Source organism: Amblyraja radiata, unplaced genomic scaffold (genome assembly GCF_010909765.2).
Source record: "Amblyraja radiata isolate CabotCenter1 unplaced genomic scaffold, sAmbRad1.1.pri S140, whole genome shotgun sequence".
Lineage (NCBI taxonomy): Eukaryota > Metazoa > Chordata > Chondrichthyes > Rajiformes > Rajidae > Amblyraja > Amblyraja radiata.
The window spans coordinates 137,600-162,182 of NW_022630126.1; the positions used below are offsets into that span (position 1 = coordinate 137,600).

The 24,583-nt window shown below is 41.6% G+C and overlaps 1 pseudogene; it reads right to left on the reverse strand.

Moving 5' to 3' along the window:
- The window catches only part of LOC116969275, a 55,162-nt pseudogene that overhangs the window by 26,855 nt on the left and 3,724 nt on the right, over positions 1–24,583 (reverse strand).

Genomic DNA, 24,583 nt, shown 5'->3' on the forward strand with positions numbered 1-24,583 from the left:
TGAATGGCGGTGCAGGCTCGAAGGGCCGAATGGCCTACTCCTGCACCTAATTTCTATGTTTCTATGTTTCTAAGAGACATTTCAGGTAACATTCTTTGCAAACCTTTATTGAAGCTGTATGAAGTCATTTATTTCATGAATTATTTATAACCATGTAACCATATAACAATTACAGCACGGAAACCCTTCTAGTCCGTGCCGAACACGTATTCTCCTCTAGTCCCATCTACCTGCACCCAGACCATAACCCTCCATTCCTTTCCCGTCCATATACCCATCCAATTCATTTTAAATGTTACTTCGCAGTCACGTGAGTGACTACGTGAAGAACCCGCCAGGACGCATGCGTGCCATATCGCTACACGCATTGCGAAACGACAGGCGGGGTGGAGCGTTCCCCCGCAACGTTAATTTTGAAACCGAGACGGACAGGTAAGAGAATTACTCTGCGGTCGTTTTTTGTTTCCCCTGCTGTTTTTACAGGGGGAAACTATGGACAGAATAAGAATCCACAAGGGCTGCATCTAAGCTGGCTGGAGAGGACCGCGGAGTTGCGGGCAGCCAGCAGCGGCTGACGGCACCAGCATCACCGTTAGTGGGATCAGCTGTGCCCGACTTGACACCTGCGCCGGCCAGATCAACACCACGGCCGGGCTGCAAAGAAATGCCGCGGGGGCCAGCGTTGCTGGGGCCGAATGGAGCGGTTTATGGAGCAGATGCTCCACTGTGACAGACTCCGGGAGATGGAGGCTAGTCACCATGGGTATATAATACTCCCATGACAGGATCTTATCCAGGGCTGCACAGTGCACCTCCCTCGACAGAGGGGAGTACTGGGAACCAATTCTGGGCTGGCTCTGAGGGGTGTTTGCTGAAGAGACAACCAGCGTGCAGGGGGTGCAAGAACAAGGAAACTTGCTGGAAATGGTGCCCAATTTGTACAACTAGAGCAGACTGGACTGAGCATCCAGTATTGACTATCTCTCATTTAAACAACTACTGGAACATGGCTGTAATGGACACTACTGCCAAATATTTGGCACCGGTAAAACTGTGTATCCCTCAAAATTTCCCGTGGTGAACAGTTGCATCTGGAAACACATTGGAGCGGGAGTCAGAAGCCAGCATATTAAGCTTCAGAAAATCCTAAAATTGTTGACTGCAGGGATCACAGCAGTTACCCGGACAGTGGATGGAAAAGAGATGTCAGAACAACAGCTAGACGCACTGGCATTATTCTGCAATACGCAGTACGAGATGAATAGTCTCAGGAAGAACACCATCCGCCCAGCTTTAAGCCGTAAGTTGCAGAGCTGTGTAGACCTGGAGGTACTAAACCACCAATATCACTATTTGGGGGCAACCTGTCAAAACAGGTAAAAGCGCTCGATGAGGAGGCTAAAACCTTGGCGCTCATAAAGGCGGCAACAGATAGGACCTCCTACACATGACAACAGCACCCCTACACACCCTCCAGCAACGCAAGACACACAGAAGCTGGTGAAAGCTCAAAGGCCAGGCAACAGGAAACAGGTATTTTTTAGGCCATGGCCCAGATCGGCCTTCGTGGAAGATGCACAAACCCCAAATCCAAGCTCCGGCGACTCAACCTCTATGGCGTCTACACAGGAAGAAATAAAATTTCCACTGGTCACCATGGAGGTAGGTGGGTCGGGTCTCTTCCAAAAAACAGCAAGTGCAAATAATACACAAATTGGTGGTAGATTACACTTTTTTGGGAGGCATGAAGTGCAATAACTACTGACACTTATATCCTACTCAGTATTCATGGATATACAATTGAATTTGTGCACAAAAACTATTCCCCGGTTCAGCATGTACCGAACCGAACGTTACTGGAAGCGCATGCTGAACTGGAGAGGCTATATGCTAAGGGGGTCATTGAAAAAACCCAACACGACTCTGGAATTCGTGTCAAATATCTTTACAATAAACAAAAAAGCTGGCGTTTGCCGCATCATTATAGTTTTGACAAAACTGAATACATTTGTGCAGTATATTCATTTCAAAATGGAAACCTTTGTTACTGCCAAACAATTGATTTCCAAAGGCTACTTCATGGCTTGCATCGATTTAAGGATGCTTACTATTCGGTGCCTATGCGGAAGGATCACAGACGTTATTTAAAATATAACTGGATGGGGTGGCGTTGGCAGTATAGAGCTACCTAAAGGAATAACATCCGCCCTCAGGCTATTTACCAACATTTTGAAACCAGCCCTAATGTTTCATCGGAAAAAAAAACATTTGGTCATGGATTACCTACATGACATATTAATTGTGGGGAAAACTTTGTAATTAGCCAAAAGGGCTGTATCAGCCACCAAACAATTGTTTGAGAAACTGGGGTTTATCATCCATCCAGTTAAATCTAAGCTAACACATTCCACCACTATGGACTACTTGGGGTTCACCTTTAACTTAGTTCACATGTCGGTAACTTTACCAAAGGACAAGGCAACAGATTAACTGAGGCCTGCAACAACCTCATTGACATCAGTGAACCATCTATTTGACTGGTAGCAAGGGTAATTGGCAATTTCTGGCTGCTTTTCCAGCCACACAGTTTTGACCTTTGTATTACCAAAAAATTTACAAAGGGCAAAGGTACAAACACTCAAAATCAATACTGGTCATTTCGATAGGCCAATTAAGCTACCAATCAAAGCAATTACGGAATTACAACGGTGGATGGAAAACACTCGGCATTGTACCAGCCCTATCATTGTCAGCAACCATTCAGTGGTACTACAAACTGATACTAGTGCTCATGGTTGGGGTGCTACTAATTCCCTCTCTAGTTGTGGCGGTAGACGGGATGCACAAGAGGCATCATTACTTCAGATACATGGCATAAACTACTTGGAAACGTAGGGTGCGTTCTATGGTCTAAAATCATACTGTTCAGAACTGCATCACTTGCATGTTAGACTACAGATTGATAACACCACCGTGGTGGCATATATTAACTATATGGGTGAAATCAAATCGGTATCATGTGATAATCCGGCTAACAGAATTTGGCAATGGTGTATTCAGAAAAGTATTTGGATATCAGCTAGTTACCTACCAGGTAACCTCAAATTCAGTGGCAAACGCCAGGTCACGCAAATTCAATGACAACATCAAATGGATGTTGGACCGCAATGTGTTTGCTGATATTTTAGCACGATATGAAACGCCAGATATCGATCTATTTGCATCTCGGCTTAATCATCAGTTGCTAAATTATATTTCTTGGGAATCAGACATTGGGCATCAGCGATGGATGCCTTCTCGCTGCATTGGGGGAAATTGTTTTTTCTATGCATTTCTGCCTCATCAGTCGGCGTCTGGTATTTTGGTAGTGTCCGATTGGCCTACTCAACCATGGTTCCCTGTGATTCTTGTTATGGTTTTAGAACCATACATCTCCGTTTCGAAACGACCAGATTTGTTGGTTCATCCTGTAATGGGGGGAAAGCCATCCTTGCCATAATAGGACACATTTGCTGATTTGTAGAATCTTAAGAAACCATTCTGGACCTGGGACCAACGGACCGAACAATGAACATATCGGGTCTACATCAGGAAGTGGGAGCAACTGTTCAAGGAACAACATAATTGTTGATGTTGGCACATGTAATTGGGTCCTGAACTTTCTATCGCAACGGCAGCAGACAGTCAAGGTGGGCAGTAGGACATCAAAAACCATAGCCGTGAGCACTGGTTCGCCCCAAGGCTGTGACCTAAGCCCCCTGCTCTTTAGTCTGCTTACACACGACTGTACTGCTAGACTCAACAACAACTTCATCAACAGGTTCGATGATGACACAACAGTTATGGGTCTCATCAGTGACAATGATCAGTCGGCGTACAGGATGGAGGTGGAGCTGCTCACGGGATGGTGCAAATCCCACAACCTCATTCTCAACGTGGGAAAAACTAAGGAGATGGTGGTTGACTTCAGGAGGGCGGGAAAACAACACCATACACCTCTGCACATCGATGGAGCTGATGTGGAAAGGGTCAGCAGCGTGAATTCCTAGGACTCCACCTGTCAGATGACCTGACGTCCACGACCAACACCACAGCACTGGTCAAGAGAGCCCAGCAGCGACCACACCCTCTCCGAAGTCTACGGAAAGCAGGTTTCCCCACTACACACCTACGAACCTTTTATAGGGGGACAATCGAGAGCACAGTAACCTACGGCATCACTTCCTGGTTCGGGAGCTGCAAGGCGTACGAACGGCACCAACTAGACAGGATTGTGAAGACCGCCAGCTGGATTATTGGTGCTCCACTCCCATTCCTGCTGGACATATACTGGAAGAGATGTATCAGTAGAGCCATCTCCATCATCAAAGACCCCTACCACCCATCGCATCACATATTCTCCATCCTGCCATCTGGGAAGAGGTACAGGAGCATTAGCTGCAAAACCAGCAGGATGCTCCTCAGCTTCTTCCCGCAGGCTACAAGACTGATAAACGGACTTTGCCCCCTGCCAAAGTATCGCGCACCAACCACCAACCTGGACACACTGCAACAGAGCCACTGTCGTGCCGCTGCCGATCAGAACGCCTGTTGATGTTTAGTAGAGAGAAGAGTGTTTAACTTGTTCATGATATATGTATTTTATTTCTATTTATTTTTACTGCACTCTGAATGGACACTGGTTGAGCAACGTTTTTCCGTTTCCTCTGGGTATGTGAGTACTCAGTAAAATGATAATAAAGATATACTTGATACTTGATACATGATCACTTACTGTATGACGAACATAACCACTGTGCTGGAATTCCTGGCTAGCCCCACTATGATGAGGTGTTCAGTTATAGTGTCATAAACTGCGCCAGAAGTGCCCTTACAGCATATATGTGGCAAAGATCAGAGCATGATTCTGTCGGGACCCACCCCTGGTAACTAAACTTATGAGGGATATTTTAATATTAATCCCCAAGGACAAGGTATTCCCAAATATGGGATGTGAGTATAGTCCTAACATTACTGAGGAATTGGTCACCAGCAACAGCTTTGTCCCTGCATAGACTAACATATAAAATAGTCATGCGATGGCATTGGGCTCAGCACATAGAGTTCAGTCGTTACATAAACTAAGGCTGGATAGTATCACCACTTCAACGAGTAAAATAACATTTTACATCCCCGAATTAGTTAAACAGAACAGACCGGGAACGTCAGGCCTCTCAATAGAATTCAGTGCATACACAACAGATGATTGTCTATGCATTACGAGACATTAATTCTTATACATAGAGAACATTAAACAGCTCAGAGGCAATGAGATGGCATTACTGATCAGCCACTAACAGGCCCATAATAGGGTATCGGTACAAACAATTTCCAGACGGCTGAAACAGGTTTTAACGGCTGCTGGGGTGGATATTAACATATTCAAATCTCATACCATCAGCAGCTAAGGAATTGGACTACCTATGCTATGGACCAAATCCTGGGAACAGCAGGATGGTCATAAGAGAAAACTTCTCAACTATATTACAATAAGCCAATGGTTAAACCTATGACATTAGCAGAATCAATTTTAAGTTCTGTATCATGATTTATCCCATAAGAAAGGAGCTATAATTTTATTAGTATATAAGTTAATCATGGGTTTTCAATGTCGGATTCATGTTTGAATACGTTAACACAATCCCTCCCTTAGTCAATAAAGGCAGACGTGAGGCATGGACTCGTTTCCACGGCATAAAATCACAGAGCTTTAAAATCTTCACGTAGTCACTCACGTGACTCCGAAGTAACATAGTAAGATTAAACGAGAGCTTACCAGTTTGAAGTTTGATCTTTATATTATGATGAGTAACGTTGAGGGATTACGTGCCCTCCGCTCCCACCCTCGATCATAAAGTTCATTAGTCTCCATTTTCTCAAACCTTACTATGTTCAGTTCATTACGGTTATCTGCGATTTCACACAGCTGCTTTGAAGATGTCACGCATGCGTCCTGGCGGGTTCTTCACGTAATCCCTCAACGTTACTCCTCATAAAATAGAGATCAAACTTCAAACTGGTAAGTTCTCGTTTAATCTTACTATTATAAAATCGAACCTGCCTCCACCCCTTCCACTGGAAGCTCATTCCACACAGCTACCACTCTCTGAGTAAAGAAGTCCCCTCTCAGGTTGTCCCTTAATTCTCAAATCATGTTCTCTTGTTTGAATCTTCCCTACTCTCAATGGGAAAAGCTTATCCACGTCAACTCTGTCCATCCCTCTCATCATTTTAAAGACCTCTATCAAGTCCCCCCCTTAACCTTCTGCGCTCCAGAGAATAAAGACCTAACTTATTCAACCTTTCTCTGTAACTTAGTTGTGAGACCCAGGCAACATTCTCGTAAATCTCCTCTGCATTCTCTCTAGTTAGTTGACATCCTTCCTGTAATTGGGCGACCAAAATTGTACACCATACTCCAGAATTGGTCTCACCAATGCCTTGTACAATTTTAACATTACATCCCAACGTCTATACTCAATGCTCTGATTTATAAAGGTTAGCATAGCAAAAGCTTTCTTTACCATCCTATCTACATGAGATTCCACTTTCAGGGAATTGTGCACAGTCATTCCCAGATCCCTCTGTTCAACTGCATTCTTCAATTCGCTACCATTTACCATGTACGTCCTATTTTGATTTGTCCTACCAAGATGTAGCACCTCACATTTATCAGCAGTAAACTCCATCTGCCATCATTCAGCCCATTCTTCCAAATGGCCTAAATCTCTCTGTAGACTTTGAAAATCTACTTCATTATCCACAACACCACCTATCTTCGTATCATCTGTCTACTTACTAATCCAATTTACCACACCATCATCCAGATCATTGATGTACATGACAAACAACAGTGGACCAAACACAGATCCCTGAGACACCCCACTAGTCACCTGCCTCCAACCTGACGAACAGCCATCCACCATTACTCTCTGGCGTCTCCCATTCAGCCACTGTTGAATCCATCTTGCTATTCCTGCATTTATACCCAACAGTTTAACCTTCTTAACCAACCTTCCAAGGTGAACCTTATCAAAGGCCTTACTAAAGTCCATATAGACAACATCCACTGCTTTACCCTCATCAATTTCCCAAGAAACTTCTTCAAAAAATTCAAGAAGATTAGTCAAACATGACCTTCCAGGCACAAATCCATGTTGACTGTTCCTAATCAGACTCTGTTTATCCAGATGCTTATATATATTATCTCTAAGTATATTTTCCATTAATTGCCCACCACTGAAGTCAAACTAACAGGTCTATAATTGCTAGGTTTACTGTTATAATGTATATAATTTCTATAATTGCTAGGTTTACTCCGGAAGTGGCGGCGCTGCCCTGGCAGCAGCGGCTCACCTGCAGTCCGTCTGTTTTTACATTTTTTGTGTGTTTTTTTCGTTTTGTTTAGTTGAGTTTTTGGTTTTTAGGTTGTGTTTATGTGGGGAGGGGGGGGGAGGGGGGGGGGGTTGAAACAGGGCTTGCTGTCTCTCCCTGCGGGGGAATGCGACTTCTTTGTTGTATTCCCCTTCTCTGCCTCCGTCTGCGCTGAGGCCTAATGGCGGAGTTGGCGACCCCGAGGCTCCGGAGGCAGAGCCCGTCAGGACTCGCTCTGTGCTCACTCCCGTAAGGGCGGCCCGGCTCGGGGCTGGAACGGTGCTCCCGTGAGGGGCTGTGACTTTCCCGTGAGGGCGGTCAAGCCCGAGGGGGGAATGGCGCTCCCGTCGGGGCAGCCTGGCGCGGGGCTGAGACTCTCCCGTCGGTCCGGCCCAGCGCCAGGGGGGACCGGCGCTCCCGTCGGGGCGGCACAGCTCAAGGGGGGAACGGCGCTCCCGTCGGGGTGGCCTGGCGCGGGGCTGAGACTCTCTCGGAGCGGCCCAGCCTGAGGGAGGAACGGCATTCACGCGAGGGCGATCCACCTCGGGGCTGGAACTGTGCTCCGGTTCGTTGGCGTTTCTGGCAGCGGTGACCTGAGTCCGGGGTTCGGCCGCGGGCCAGCGGCTGCCTCCGCTGGACTGGAGGGCGGCAGTTTCAACCACCCCGGGCCGCGGTGTTTGAGCCGCGGGGCTGATTGAACCATCGCCCGGTGGGGCATCGCCTCAGCGCAGAGGGAGAGGAGGAGGGAACAGACTGCAGCCCTAAGACTTTTGCGTCCATTACAGTGAGGAGGTGCTTGGTGGATATGTTAATATGTGTTTACTGTTGTTTATTATTCTGTTGTTGTATGTATGACTGCAGGCATGAAATTTCGTTCAGACCGAAAGGTGTGATTGACAATAAAGGTAATCTAATCTAATCTAATCTAATCGAATCGAATCGAATCGAATCGAATCGAATCGAATCGAATCGAATCGAATCGAATCGAATCGAATCTAATCTAATCTAATCTAATCTAATCTAATCTAATCTAATCTAATCTAATCTAATCTAATCTAATCTAATCTAGAACACTTTTTAAACAATGGAACAACATGCGCAGTACGACAATCCTCGGGCACTATTCCCGTTTCTAATGATATTTGAAATATTTCTGTCATAGCCCCTGCTATTTCTACACTAACTACCCTCAATGTCCCAGGGAATATCCTGTCAGGACCTGGAGACTTATCCACTTTTATATTTTTCAAAAGTGTCAGTAGGTTTGTACGTTCGTACGTTCTCCCCGTGAGTTTTCTCAGAGATCTTCGGTTTCCTCCCACACTCCAAAGTCGGGCAGATTATTGGGTAAATTGGCTTGGTAGAAGTTTAAATTGTCCCTCGTGTGTGTATGGGTAGTGTTACTGTGCGGAAAAACGTCTGTGGGCACAGACTCGCTGGGCTGAAGGGCCTGTATTGCACGCTGTATTATCTCCAATCTGAACAAATCTAAGAGCTTTTAACTCCATCTCGGTACACATGACGATAAACTAAACTCAACGTGCCAAGGCACAGGAGCATGAAGAAACCACGTGCAGAAGCGGCAGAGGTGACCAGTTCCCTGAAGGTGGAATCTCATGTAGATAGGGTGGTAAAGAAGGCTATTGATGTGCTGGCCTTTATAAATCAGAGTATTGAGTATAGAAGTTGGGATGTAATGTAAAAATTGTACAAGGCATTGGTGAGACCAATTCTGGAGTATGGTGTACAATTATGGTCGTCTAATTATAGGAAATATGTCAATAAAATAGAGAGGGTACAGAGGAGATTTACAAGAATGTTGCCTGGCTTTCAGCAACTAAGTTACAGAGAAAGTTCGAACGTTAGGTTTTTATTCTTTGGAGTGCAGAAGGTTAAGGGGGGACTTGATAGAGGTCTTTAAAATGATGAGAGTGATAGACAGAGTTGACGTGGACAAGCTTTTCCCATTGAGAGTAGGGAAGATTCAAACAAGAGGACATGACCTGAGAATTAAGGGACAGACGTTTAGGGGTAACATGAGGGGGAACCTCTTTACGCAGACAGTGGTAGCTGTGTGGAATGAGCTTCCAGAGGAAGTTGTGGAGGCAGGTTCGATTTTATCATTTAAAAATAAATTGGATAGGTATATGGACGGGAAGGGAATGGAGGGTTATGGTGTGAGTGCAGGTAGATGGGACTAGGAGAGAATAAGTGTTCAGAACGGACTAGAAGGGCCGAGTTGGCCTGTTTCCGTGCTGTCATTGTTATATGGTTATATGGTTATACTAGACTAAGTGGGACCCGTTGGGTCCCAAGTTCACACGGGAGGGCTGGCCCCCCAACAAAATATTCCACCTCCCCACCAATTCCAATATTGGTGGCCAGTGGGGGGGCTTTCTGGAGTGCTGGTATGGGTTCTTGAGGTGGCAGCTCAGTCCCTCAAGCCTGATCTGCTGGCAGCTCACTCACGGCTGGTAGGCTGGCAGTTGACTCATGACTTTTCCTTTAATTTCCATTTCAAGCAGGGTGCAAGGCCACCAAATTCAAATCCATGTTCCTACCATTTCAAGCAGAGTGCAAGGCCACCAAATACAAGTGCAATTTCTTACCACTATAAGCACGGTGCAAGGCCGCCAAATCCAAGTGCAGTTTCCAAACACTTCAAGCAGGGTGCAAGGCCATTGAATTCAAGTGTGGTTGCATACCACTTCAAGCTGGATCCAAGGCTACCAAATTTAAGTGAGGTCTCATACCACTTTCAACAGGGTGCAAGGCCACTAAATTCAGTGCAGGTTCATACCACTTCAACCAGAGTCCAACGCCACCAAATTCAAATGCAGCTTCATACTATTTCATGTAGGGTGAAACCACCATTTAACCACACAAAACACCAAACTAGCTGTTCAGTTGACATTCAGTGTGTTCAGTTGATTCACAGCACAGAGTCTTGACCTCACACTCTCCCATCATGCAGAGGCTGAGCCACACCCACACTTCCAGATTTTATAAACCTTCCCCCCGGAAAAGGTTTGGCTTTCAGGACGTGATTGACAGGATAGAGATTCTCAACATTTTTTTTTTTTTTTTTTTTTTTTTAATATATTTTTTTATTAAAGGTAATCAATTACAATGCCTCAAACAACTTTATATCAAATTAATTCAATTTGCATTAAGTAAAACACTAGTAATACTTATCTACTATTTTTTTAGAAATAATGATAGAGAAAGAATAGAACAGTTATAAATCATTAAGAGAGTGATTAAATATTAATTTGATTATATATAAGAAAGAAAAGAGAAACGAAAAAAAAAAAAAAAATAGTAACCACAATATGTATTATTAATAACACTACTACAAGTGATAGTATCAATAAAGACATATATGTAATTCCAATATAAAAATGAATTATTCTCACCAAATCCCGCAGGGTGCACGTCGAGCTGTGTTGCCAAGAACAGCTACTTCTCTAAATACTGTATATATGGAGACCATATCTGTTCAAAAGAATTATACTTGTCCAATAGGACAAATCTAATTCTTTCCAGATGTAACGTCTCCATCATCTCTGTTGCCCACATTTTGGTTGTGGGGGATAATGTTCCCTTCCAAAATTTCAATATGATTTTTTTTCCAATTATTAAACAGTAATCAAAGAAATTTCTTTGATTTACTGTAAGTGATAGATGTAAATCCGGAATTCCAAATATTATTAGCTTTGGGTTAGGGTCCAATTTAACTTTGATGACTTCAGAAATAACTTTAAAGATTTCTGTCCAGTAATAATTCAATTTAGGACATGTAACGAAACTATGTATTAAATTTGCCTCTGCTTTCTTGCACTTATCACAAATAGCGGAGAGATTCGGAAAAATACTATTTAATTTAGTTTTCGAATAATGTAACCTATATAATACTTTAAATTGTATCAGTATATGTCTGGCGTTTAATGAACACCGGTGTATTCGTTGTAGACTTTCTTCCCAGTTTTCTTTTGTTATAGCCAATCCCATTTCATTTTCCCATGCTTGACGATATACTTCCGTTATTGGATTCTCCTTATCCAAAATGATGTTATATATATAAGCTATTAATTTTTCTGTATTTGGATATAAATTAAACAGTTCATCTAACAATCCTGCTTCTTTATTTTTATAATCTTGTGTATTGGATTTAATATAATCTCTAATTTGTAAATACCTAAACAAATGTTGTGGAGACAATCCATAAATATCTTGTAACTCCTGGAATAAAAGAAATTTTCCTTTTCTATACAGGTGTTCTATCCTTGTAATTCCTAAATCATCCCATTGTTTAAACCCCCCATCTAATATAGCAGGTTTAAACGATGGATTATTCATAATTGGTAATCTAAATGAGAGATTATCCAAGTGTAGAGTCTTAACTATTTGTTTCCAAATACGTCTATTATTATATATTATTAGGTTGTCTTTATAATATTTTTTTTGTACTTCCGTTGGTGCAAAAATTATCGAACCTACATTGAAAGGTAGACAGTCCTCCTTTTCTATATTTAACCATGTCGGTTCATGATCCATATTTACCCACCAGAAATTCATATTCTTAATCTGAACAGCCCAAAAATAATATAAAAAGTTTGGAAGTGCTAATCCTCCATTTATCTTAGCTTTGCATAGATGTTTTTTATTTATTCTGTGATTTTTATAATCCCAAATAAAGCTATTGACAATATTATCAATTTTTTTTAAAAAAGTTTTCGGAAGAAAAAAAGGAATAGCCTGAAACAAATATAACAACTGCGGTAGAAATACCATCTTTATGGCACTTATTCTACCAATCATGGATATAGGCAGTGTTTTCCAATATAAAATATTTTTTCTAAGTTTATCTAATAGTTGAGGATAGTTGGATTTTATTAATGAGTTATGAGTTTTAGTTACGTTAATCCCTAAATATTTAAGTTTGTCTGTAACTACTTTTAATGGGTATTGTTGTAATGTATTAAGATTTATTCCTGTTATTGGCATAATCTCGCTTTTATCCCAATTAATCCTATACCCAGAAAATGCACCAAACTTAGTTATAATGTTTAGCAGGTTGGGAATACTAATTTCCGGTTTTGTAATATAAATCAAAACATCATCTGCATATAAAGAAATTTTATTAATTGTTGTATCAGTATTATAGCCATATATTTCAGGTTCAGATCTAATTTTTTCCGCCAATGGTTCTATCACCAATGCGAACAATAAGGGTGATAACGGACATCCCTGTCTGCATCCCCTAGAGAGTTTGAATTTGGCTGATAAAATTTGGTTAGTCAAAATTCTTGCCATAGGATTCGAGTATAAAATTCTTACCCATTTACAAAATCTATCCCCCAATTGAAACTTTTCCATTATATTAAATAAATACATCCATTCCACCTGATCAAACGCTTTTTCTGCATCTAGTGATATAACCGCTAGTTCCGTATCTCGTATTCTTTTTGAATATATAATATTAAACAAACGTCTGAGATTATGGGATGAGTAACGTTTTGGGATAAAACCTGTTTGATCATAATGTATTAATTTAGAGATCACTAAACTTAATCTCCTAGATAAGACCTTAGTTAATATTTTTTGGTCTGTATTTAAAAGGGCAATCGCTCTATATGATCCAGGATCTTCCAAATCCTTATCTACTTTAGGGATGAGTGTAATTGTGGATTCATTTAAAGATTCTGGTAATTTTCCTTGGTCATATGCATATCTATACATTATTTGTAATCTTGGGGAAATCAGATCTTGAAATTTTTTATAAAATTCTGCACTCAGGCCATCTGGGCCCGCTGCTTTTCCGTTCTTTAGCGAACTAATTGATTCTATAATATCTTTTACTGTTATTTCAGCATTTAACAATTCTCTACCTTCCTGATCTAAGCTATTGATTTGACATTCTTGTAAAAATATTTCCATACTATCTGTTTGTCCTGTTAGTTTTGACGAATAAAGATTTTTATAATATTGTAAAAATCTATCATTAATATCTTTTGGAGTAATTAATATATTTCCATACTCAGATCTAATTCCGTGTATCATCTTCTCATCTTCTAATTTTCTAAGCTGTCGTGCTAGTAATTTTTGTGGCTTATCTCCAAATTCAAAATACACTTGCTTAGTTTGTTGAAAAAGTTTAATCACTTGATTAGAATATATTTTATTTAATCTATATTTTACTGATGCAATTTTATTACTTAACTCTTTGGAAGGCTGTTTTATATTTTCATTATCTAGACGTTTTATCTCATTTTCTAAATTTTGTTCTATTTTTCGATTTTCTTTATTGAGATGTGCTTGTGCGGATATTATTGCGCCACGCATGAATGCCTTAAATGTGTCCCAAAATAGTGATGGAGAAGTTTCAGGATTATCATTAGTTTCAAAAAATAATTTAATCTGATCCATCACATATTTACAACAGTCATTGTCCTTTAATATCTGAGGGTTAAATCTCCAGGTAGTAGTTTTATTAGATATATCTTTTAATTTTATCTTAAATGTTAATGGCGCATGATCCGAGATGATAATATTATGATATTTTGCATCATACGTAAAAGGAAGTAATTTAGAATCTATTAAAAAATAATCTATCCTCGAATAGGTTCCATGTACGGGCGAGAAAAAAGAATATTCTCGTCCGGATGGATTATCTAACCTCCAGATGTCTTTAATATTAGATGTATTGATAAAAGCATTTATGAATTTACTTGATTTCGAGGCAGCTTTCCTTTTTGCGGATGATCTATCTAGATAATTATCTAAAGTACAATTTAAATCACCTCCAATTATTAAATTGTGTTGAGTGGATATAGGAATATTATTAAATATTTTCTTAAAAAATAATGGATTATCAAAATTAGGGGCATATATATTCATTAAAATTACCTTTTTTGAATATAATTCCCCTGTAATTATTACATATCTGCCTTCTTTATCCTCTATAATAGAACTTTGTATGAAAGGTATACCTTTGCGAATAATTATTGCAACTCCTCTAGATTTATGAATAAATGTAGAATGATACACCTTAGAAATCCATTTAGCTGTTAATCTATGTTGAGCATCTTTTTTAAGATGAGTCTCTTGAAGGAAAATGACATCTGTCTTCAATCTGTTCAACTGAGCTAACACCTTTCCCCTTTTAATTGGTTCATTAATTCCTTTTACATTCCAACTGCAGAAGGTTACTCCATCACCCCCAGTCTTCATCTTTATATCATGCATTTTACTATTAGGGCGGCTTTTTTTGGAGTAGCCTTCTTGACTCACCCAGCTCCCCGTTGCACCCGGACATCAATCCAATGAGAATTTCTTTCCACCTTAATCCACATCTATGTCTTCTTAAACTAAATACACAATATCCTTCACATCTACATTCAAATAATATATAATATAAGATCAATAAAAAACAAAAACAATAAGAAATATCAATAATAAAAAAAAAGTAAAGGGTGTTAATAGGGTGCTCAGAAAAAAAAGAAACTACACTTGTATAGTGTGTAGTATGTGAAGGTGAAAGCCACACTAACGTGGCCATTAATCTAAAGACTTCCGTTTTTTTAATTAAAAAAAGATGTTGATTATACCAGCTCCTATCTCAAATGCTATATATATTGGGGTGGGGTACTAACTTTATATACTTAGTACTTAGTAATTATTTCTATTATTCATATTACTATTTGCTAATTACTAATATCAATTGTATTTAATACTATAATATGTAATACTATTATCATGGAATAATTAAATATTTTCTAATAATTAATACAGAACTACTACTAAATGCCCATTATTCCACTTCCTTCTAAGTGAGTATTTCATAACCACAGGTCGATGATAAAAGTTCAGTCCTCTCCTTCTCCCTCGGGTTCTTCCTCCGCATCTTCTCTCTCTTCATCTTCTGGCTTCTGCTGTATGCCTCGGGCGAATTTCAATGCTTCAGTATGCTTAACGAAACGATATTCCTTGTCATCATAAGTTACTCTCAGTATTGCTGGGTACATCAAACCATATCTCAGATTCTTAGTATTCTGTACATTCCTCAGGATACCTTTTGTTTCTTTAAATAGTGCTCTTTTCTTGGCCACTTCTGCTGGGAAGTCTCTAAAAATACTGATGTTGTCTCCCTCGTATTTCAGGTTTCTCTTTTTTATTATTATCTTCATCATGTCTTCGAAGACATGGTCAAAGGCCACTTTTACAATCATTTGTTTGGGCGATGAACCTATCCCAGGGGCCCGTCTTAGAGCCCTATGTGCACGGCTCAACAGGGGTTCATGATCCAAATTCAAAATATCCATTAAAAGTTTTGCAACAAATTTTCGAGGATCTTGACTCCCCTCACGACCTTCGCTCAGACCAACTATACGCAAATTTTTACGGCGTTGGCGTCCCTCCAGATCAATACATTTCTCGTTTGTTTTATGTAATAATTCTAAGAGACGTTTGTTCTCGGCACGGAGTTTTTCGGTCTCCTTAGTATTCACTTCAGCAATTTTAGTTAGCTCTTTAATTGCTTCGCCTTGTTGGTCTAGCGAAATTATAGTAGGATCTATCTTGTCATCCAGCTTTCTTTCCATCCCAGCAGCTATTTCCTTTACATCCTCAATTTGAGTTTGTAACTCGGCATTAGCCTTTTCCTTCCACTCATCCATCATACTTTTTACCGTCGTTATAACTTGTTTTATTAAGTCTTCTTTATCTTCTTTATTTTTCTCGTGAGACACCAGCATATCCGCTTTTAAACTTTTTATCTCCTCCATATACTCCTTCCTCTGCTTCTTTATCTCCTCCATATACTCCTTCCTCTGCTTCTTTATCTCACCTAGAATGGTAGTCTTAAGTTCCTCCATTTCAGCTTTCCTCTGTGAGACATCTTCTTGAGAAGCAGCAGTTGCACCCGAGCTGAGGCCAGTTTCCTTTCTCGTAGCTTTTTTTCCAGCGGTGGGGGTGGGGGAGCGCTGGGTCATAATTTCTTCTTAAATCGCGCGCCTGATGACGTCACGCACCTTTTAAACGCTGCCGGAGCCGTTCGCAATCGATCTCCTGTGGTAAGTGCGTTTGTTTGACCCTTTTACCCCCGTTTTAAATGCAGTTTTTTTCGGAGCTGTAATGGCGCGATTCCACTCACATCGTGGCGCCAACCGGAAGTCCGGATTCTCAACATTTTTTAAACACCAATAACACTTTTATTTTTAATTGATGGGAAGAATTCCCTGCACATGCTCAGCGGACGGGAGACTAAGTAAGATGGCCACAAATCACAGCCGTAAGTGGTAGCGTTTTATCTAAAATTGATATACAGTGCAAACAGAAAGTAAGTGCATTTGCAGTCGTACCTTTTAACTTCAAGCAAAATCACCCAAGGCGCCATTTGCAGAAAGTAGTGCCTATTTAAGAGGGAGTTAGACGTGGCCCTTGTGGCTAAGGGGATCAGAGGGTATGGAGAGAAGGCAGGTATTGAATGGCGGTGCAGGCTCGAAGGGCCGAATGGCCTACTCCTGCACCTAATTTCTATGTTTCTATGTTTCTATGTTTCAACTTCAAGCCACCATTTGCAGTAAGTAACGCTTTTCAACTTGAAGCCAAAGCACCCAAGCCACCATTTGCAGTAAGTAGTGCCTTTCAACTTCATGTCACCATTTGCATAAGTAATGCCATTCAACTTCAAGCCCAAGCACCCAAGCCACCATTTGCAGTAAGTATTGCCTTTCAACTTCTTGCCAAAATTTGCTGTAAGTGGTGTCTTTCAACTTCAAGCCAAAGCAACCAAGCCAACATTTGCAGTAAGTAACGCCTTTCAACTTCATGCTAAATCACACAAGCCACTATTTGCAATAAGTAGTGCCTATCATCTTCAAGCCATATCACCCAAGCCACCATTTGCAGTAAATAGTGCATTTCAACTTCAAGCCAAAGCACCCAAATCACCAATAGCAGTAATAGTGACTTTCAACTTCAAGCCAAAGCACCCACGCCATCATTTGCAGTAAGTTGTGCCTTTTAACTTCTTGCCAAAGCACCCAAGCCACCATTGTCAGTAAGTAGCGTCTTTCAACTTCATGCCACCATTTACAGTAAGTAGTGCCTTTCAACTAAAAGCCAAAGCACACAAGCCACCATTTGCAGTAAGTTGTGCTTTTCAACTTCAAGCCAAAGCTCCCAAGCCACCATTAGCAGTAAGTAGTGCCTTTCAACTTCATGCCACCATTAGCAGTAAGTAGTGACTTTCAACTTCAAGCCAAAGCTCCCAAGCCACCATTAGCCGTAAGAAGTGCCTTTCAACGTCAAGCCAAAGCACCCAAGCCGCAATTTGCAGTAAGTTGTGCCTTTTAGTTTAAATCTTTTTATTTTAATTTTGAATTTAACAGCAATTTGCATACATACAATGATAACAGACAGTGATAATCAGGACATAATTGTACAACAGTATGTAAACGACCCTCAAAACCCTTACCCTTACCCTTACCCACCCTCGCCACCCGGGAACAAACAACACTCACATACGCACACATCCACACAAATAAGGTTTAAAAATTTAAAAAAATAAAAAATAAAAAATAAATAAAAAATAAGATTTTTTTTAAATTATGGGGAGGGAGGGGGGGGGGGGAGGGGTTGAGGGGATAGCAGCTGCAATAAGACAGAGCTGTGATAGAGGGCACTCAGTCCTCTTCCGAGTCCGGAAACAAGTTGAGAGAGTTAACAAGTTCCAGGAAAGGGTTCCATGTATCTAGGAATGTCTTGGTAGAGCCTTTGAGAGAGAACCTAAGTTTTTCAAGCTTTAAGTTGTAGAGCACCTCCTTGATCCAGCGGGCGTGTGTCGGGGGACAGGTAAGTCTCCAGTTAAGCAAAATCAGTCTCTGGGCTAACAGGGTTGTAAAAGCCTGGACCCGCTTCAACGCAACAGAGAGGTTGGTGTTGGGGGGAATACCAAAAATAGCTGACAGTGGGTTTGGAGGAATAGTCTGGCCATAGGCTCTGCTTAGCACGTCGAAAGCACTCCTCCAAAAGGTTGCTAGCTTAGGGCAAGACCAAAACATGACTGGTTGGCAGGGGATTGATTGCATCTGTTGCAGGTGTCTTTAACAGCGGGGTATATTCTAGATAATCTTGCGTTTGTGTAGTGGACTTTGTGAAGGACTTTGCATTGGATTAGGCCATGACGGGCACATATGGAGGAAAAATGGATCAAATCCAAGGGGGAGTCCCATTGCTGGTCTGTTAGTTTCGTATTCAGCTCGCCCTCCCACACAGCTTTTAATGAGGTATGAGGTTTCAATATAACCGACCCTAACAAGTTATACAAAACAGAGATGCATTTCTTCCGGTTGGGATCTAGAGCTAGGATGGAATCGGTCAGGGTTTCAGGGGGGCGATTTGGGAAATGGGGGAATGTCTTCTTCACAAAATCCCTAATCTGGAAAAAACGAAAAAGGTGGGAGTTTGGGAGGCTATAGTTGTACGAAAGCTCCGCAAAAGACGAAAAAATACCATCCTTGTATAGGTTTTTGATACTACTGATGCCATTACTATGCCAGGTTTTGAATGCGGAGTCTGTACTTGAAGGTTTAAAGATGTGATTTTTAAACAGTGGGGTCAAGATGGAAGGGCCTTGTAAACCAAAGTTTTTCCTAAATTGACTCCATATCTTGAGCGAGAGGGTCGCAATTGGGCCTGCGCCCACAGATGTTATAGAAAGGGGGAGTTGGGAGCATAGGACAGACCGCAACGGGAGATGTGAACTCGCCTTTTCCATGTGTACCCAGGTCGGTAGGTGGTCGCAATCATCATTCATCCAGTACAGGATTTTTTGCAAGTTAGCAGCCCAGTAGTATCGCCTAAAGTCAGGAAGTGCCAAACCGCCGTCACTCTTAGGAGACTGTAGTAGCGTCTTTCAAATTCTGGCCGGTTTGCTACCCCATAAAAATTTAGATATTCTCCTTTCTAATTTATCAAAGAAAGATTTAGTGATAAATGCCACGTTACCTTTGCCTAAACAGGGTGGTGATCCAACATTTTTGTTTGAAGCGGTGATATTGATGGCACGTCTGATGCCTTCAATTTTATCTGTATAGAATAATGCAAACACATTACATTTCTGCGTGGAATGGAGTTCAGGTGGTAATTGTGTTGGGGGGTTGGTCAGTCTGTCAACAGTTGCAAATAGGGTTTTTGCCTTATTAGTGTTGTTGTTAATGATATTGGAGAAAAATGTTTCTCTAGCACTTTTTAAGTCTAAATTGTAGGCACGGAGGCTCTCTTTATAGATGTCATGGTGAATATGAAGTTTTGTTTTCCGCCAGATGTGCTCAGCTTTCCGGCATTCTCTTTTCTGGGCTGTTACAAAAGCAGCTTTTCTCCAGGGTGACTTTTGCTTACCAGAAATTGTTTTAACCGTAACAGGTGCAATGACATCTATAACTTTCACAATTTTGGAGTTAAAGTTATCTACAAGATCATCAGCAGAACTTGGGTTTAGAGGTGGTAAGAAGGAGATGGCATTTTTAAAGAGTACATTAGAATGTTCATTTATATACCGTTTTTTGACAGTATTTGATTTTGTCTGTATGTCGGGAATAAAAGATATATTAAAGAAAACACAGAAGTGGTCAGACAATGAAGGATCAATCACGAAAATATCAGAAACAATGAGACCCTTTGTGATAATCAAGTCCAGGGTGTGCCCATTACAATGAGTAGCCTCTTTCACATGTTGAGACAGGTCAAATGTGTCTAAAATAGTAAAACATTATTTTGCACCCTTGTCATTCAAATCATCAGTATGAAAATTAAAATCACCAGTTATAACTAGACAGTCAAAGTCAGTGGAGATGCTAGACAATAATTATGTAAAGTCATCGAAAAAATTAGCATCATATTTAGGAGGCCTGTAAATAAATAATAGTCCTACCCCGACCATCATGCCCCAGCTACATTAGTCCCACCTCGACCAACATGCCCCATCTGCACTAGTCCCACCACATCCAACATGCCCCATCTACACTAGTCCCACCCCGACCATCATGCCCCAGCTACACTAGTCCCACCACATCCACTAGTCCCTCACCGACCAACATGCCCGAGCTACACTAGTCCCACCCCGACCATCATGCCCGAGCTACACTAGGCCCACCACATCCAACATGCCCCATCTGCACTAGACCCACCACGACCTACTTGCCTCATCTACACTAGTCCCAACCCGACCAACATGCTTAAACTACACTAGTCTCACCCCGACCAACATGCCCCATCTACACCAGTCCCACCCCGACCAACATGCCCCATCTTCACTAGTCCCACAGCAGCCAACATGCCCCATCTACACTAGTCCGGCCCCGACAAAAATGCATCATCTACACTAGTCCCACACCAGCCAACATGCCCCATCGACACTAGACCCACCTCGACCAACATGCCCTAATCTACACTAGTCCCACCACGAATAACATGTCCCTTCTACATTAGTCCCTCCCAGACCATCATGCCCCATCTACATTGGCCCCACCCCGACCAACATGCCCCATATTCACAAGTCCCACCGCGACCAACATGCCCCAACTACACTAGTCCCACCCCGACCAACATGTCCGAGCTACACTATTCCCACAACAGCCAACATGCCCCATCTACAGTCCCACCCCGACCAACATGCCCCATCTACACTTGTCCCACACCAGCCACCATGTCCCATCTACACTAGTCCCACCCCGATCAACATGCCCCATCTACACTAGTCCCTCACCGACCAACATGCCCGAGCTACACTAGTCCCACCCCGATCATCATGCCCCAGCTACACTAGTCCCACCCCGACCAACATGCCCCATCTACACTAGTCCCATCCCGACCAACATGCCCCATCTACACTAGTCCCACCACGACCAACATGCCCCATCTACACTAGTCCCACCGCGACCAACATGCCCCATCTACACTAGTCCCACCCCGACCAACATGCCCCATCTACACTAGTCCCACCCCTTCCAACATGCCCCATCTACACTAGTCCCACCGCGATCAACATGCCCCATCTACACTAGTCCCACCCCGACCAACATGCCCCATCTACACTAGTCCCACCCCGACCAACATGCCCCATCTACACTAGTCCCTCACCGACCAACATGCCCGAGCTACACTAGTCCCACCCCGACCATCATGCCCCAGCTACACTAGTCCCACCCCGACCAACATGCCCCATCTACACTAGTCCCATCCCGACCAACATGCCCCATCTACACTAGTCCCACCACGACCAACATGCCCCATCTACACTAGTCCCACCGCGACCAACATGCCCCATCTACACTAGTCCCACCCCGACCAACATGTCCCATCTACACTAGTCCCACCCCTTCCAACATGCCCCATCTACACTAGTCCCACCGCGATCAACATGCCCCATCTACACTAGTCCCACCCCGACCAACATGCCCCACCTACACTAGTCCCACCTCGACCAACATGCCCCATCTACACTAGTCCCACCCCTTCCAACATGTCCCATGTACACTAGGCAAGTCAAGGCAAGGCAACTTTATTTATATAGCACATTTCATACACGAGGCAGACTCAAAGTGCTTTACATAAAAACATGTCATACAATAAATGAAATAATAAAATGAAATAAAATAGAAGAACTAAAAGAAAAGAAAAGCAAAATTAAAAATGCATTATAAAAAGTGCAAACGTTAAAAGTGCAATGTAGTTAAGATTTAGCTGAAAGCTAAAGTAAACATAAAAGTTTTCAGTCTTGTTTTAAAAGTGGTCAAAGTTGAGGCAAGTCTTAAATCTTCAGGAAGTTTATTCCAGCTATTTGTTGCATAGTAACTAAATCCTGCTTTCCTATATTTTGTATTTACTCTGGGAATCACTAGCAGATTGGTTTCAGAAGATCTTAGCGGTCTAGAAGGCTTATATAGTGGAAGCATGTCAGTGATATACTTTGGCCCTAAACCATGTAGTGATTTATAGGTGAGCAGCAGGATTTTAAAATCAATTCTCTGACATACAGGGAGCCAATGTAAGGATTTAAGAGTTGGTGTAATGTGTTCAAATGTTTTGGTCTTTGTTAGAACTCTAGCAACAGCGTTCTGAACAAGCTGTAGCAGCCTGACAGTTTTTTTTGGAAGACCTGCAAGGAGACCGTTACAATAATCTAGCCTACTATTAATAAAGGCATGTACAAGTTTTTCTAAGTCTTGAGCTGACATGAGTCCTCTTAATCTTGCTATGTTTTTGAGGTGATAGTAGGCCGATTTTGTAACTGATTTGATGTGACTGTCGAAATTTAAATTGAATCCATAATGACCCCAAGCTATCTGGCTTTGTTTGAAGTTTTCAGGGACAGAGAGTGAAGGTGTTGGGTTACTTTAAGCCTTTCTTTTTTAGCACCAAAAACAATTATCTCCGTTTTGTCCTTATTTAGTTGGAGAAAATTTTGGCACATCCAGTCTTTGACTTGCTCAATGCACTGGCACAACAGATCTATGGGGCGATAGTCATTTGGTGATAGCGCTACATAGATTTGAGTGTCATCGGCATAGCAGTGGTCAATATTATTATTTCGCATGATTTGCCCTAGTGGGAGCATGTAGATGTTGAATAAAGAGGGCCCTAAGATCGAACCTTGCGGGACTCCACACGTCACGTTGGTTGGTTCTGATACAAAGTCGCCAATGGAAACAAAATAGTTCCTATCTTGTAAATATGACCTGAACCAACTTAAGACTGTGCCTGAGAGCCCCACCCATTTTTCCAACCTGTCCAAAAGTATTGAGTGATCAACAGTGTCGAATGCAGCACTGAGGTCTAATAGCATTAATATTGAAACTTTGCCAGAGTCTGTGTTAAGACGGATGTCGTTTACAACTTTAATAAGGGCGGTCTCGGTGCTATGAAGAGGTCGAAATCCTGACTGGAAGTTGTCGTAGCAGCCAGTTGAAGCCAGGAAGTGATTAAGTTGCTGGAGGACAACTTTCTCAATGATTTTACTTATGAAAGATAGGTTTGATATTGGTCTATAGTTGTTAATAATAGAGGCATCTAGGCTCCGCTTTTTTTAAAAGAGGTTTAATAACTGCAGTTTTCAAGCTTTTGGGAAATTGCCTGATTGAAGAGAGCTGTTAACTATTTGCAGTATGTCTATTGCTAGGCAGTCAAAAACATTTAGCCCATCATGTGTAGGATAGTTAAACAAAATTAATCCAAACTAATCTCATCTTCCAGTGGCCTTGCTGATCATTGTTCAAGTACTATAAAGATCAAATTGTGCAACTATGAATATTTACCGACTTCTCAGAACAAGCCCCAGACATTGACTAATCTCTGGGTGACAATTTTATGCACCTCCCCTTTAATCCATAGTTCGAAATCAATGTTCTGACTTCTGCCGAGGGAAAGACATCCTTCCTGAGATATTTGTGGAGGCCACATTATTGGTTATGTTTTTTGATATTATAAAAAGCAGCTATTTTACATTTTCCACCCCGACAACAAAATGGTAAGGAATAATCATAATATCAGGGCTGTATCATGTCGGAGTGACATCAGAACATCCTATTCCGCCAAAGAGAGTAACACAAATCTGACCTTTTCCCCATGAAGCCATGAGTTTGGAGCTCAGTTGAAATATTAAAATGTAACACAATCAGACGTTTTGCTAACCAGTCAGTTCCTTCCTACACATTTTGTCTACTCCACTGTGAAATCTCCTCAAAGTATGGGTACTTTGAAGAAGTTCTCCTCCTCTCTCCAACAAGAGTTCTGCATTTCTCTACATCACTGTCTATATCTCTTGTTTCCCTTTCCCCCGACTAGTCTGAAGAAGGGGGTCTCGACCCGAAACGTCACCCATCCTTCTCTCCAGAGATACTGCCTGTCCCGCTGAGTTACTCCAGCAATTTGTGTCTATCAAAAATTGGGAAAAGGCTTTGAAATGCAGAACATCTGTGACCTAACAAAATGCTGCAACATCATTGAGAATCTCTAATTGTCTTTCTGAACCACAGGTTTAAGACTCCAAACAAAGATACTTTCACTAGTACCATTTACCAAGGCCATGAATGGTTAATACTTAATTAATCTATCCTTTGAAGTGACATTAATTAGTTGACTTGAATTAATATCACAAACCACGTTG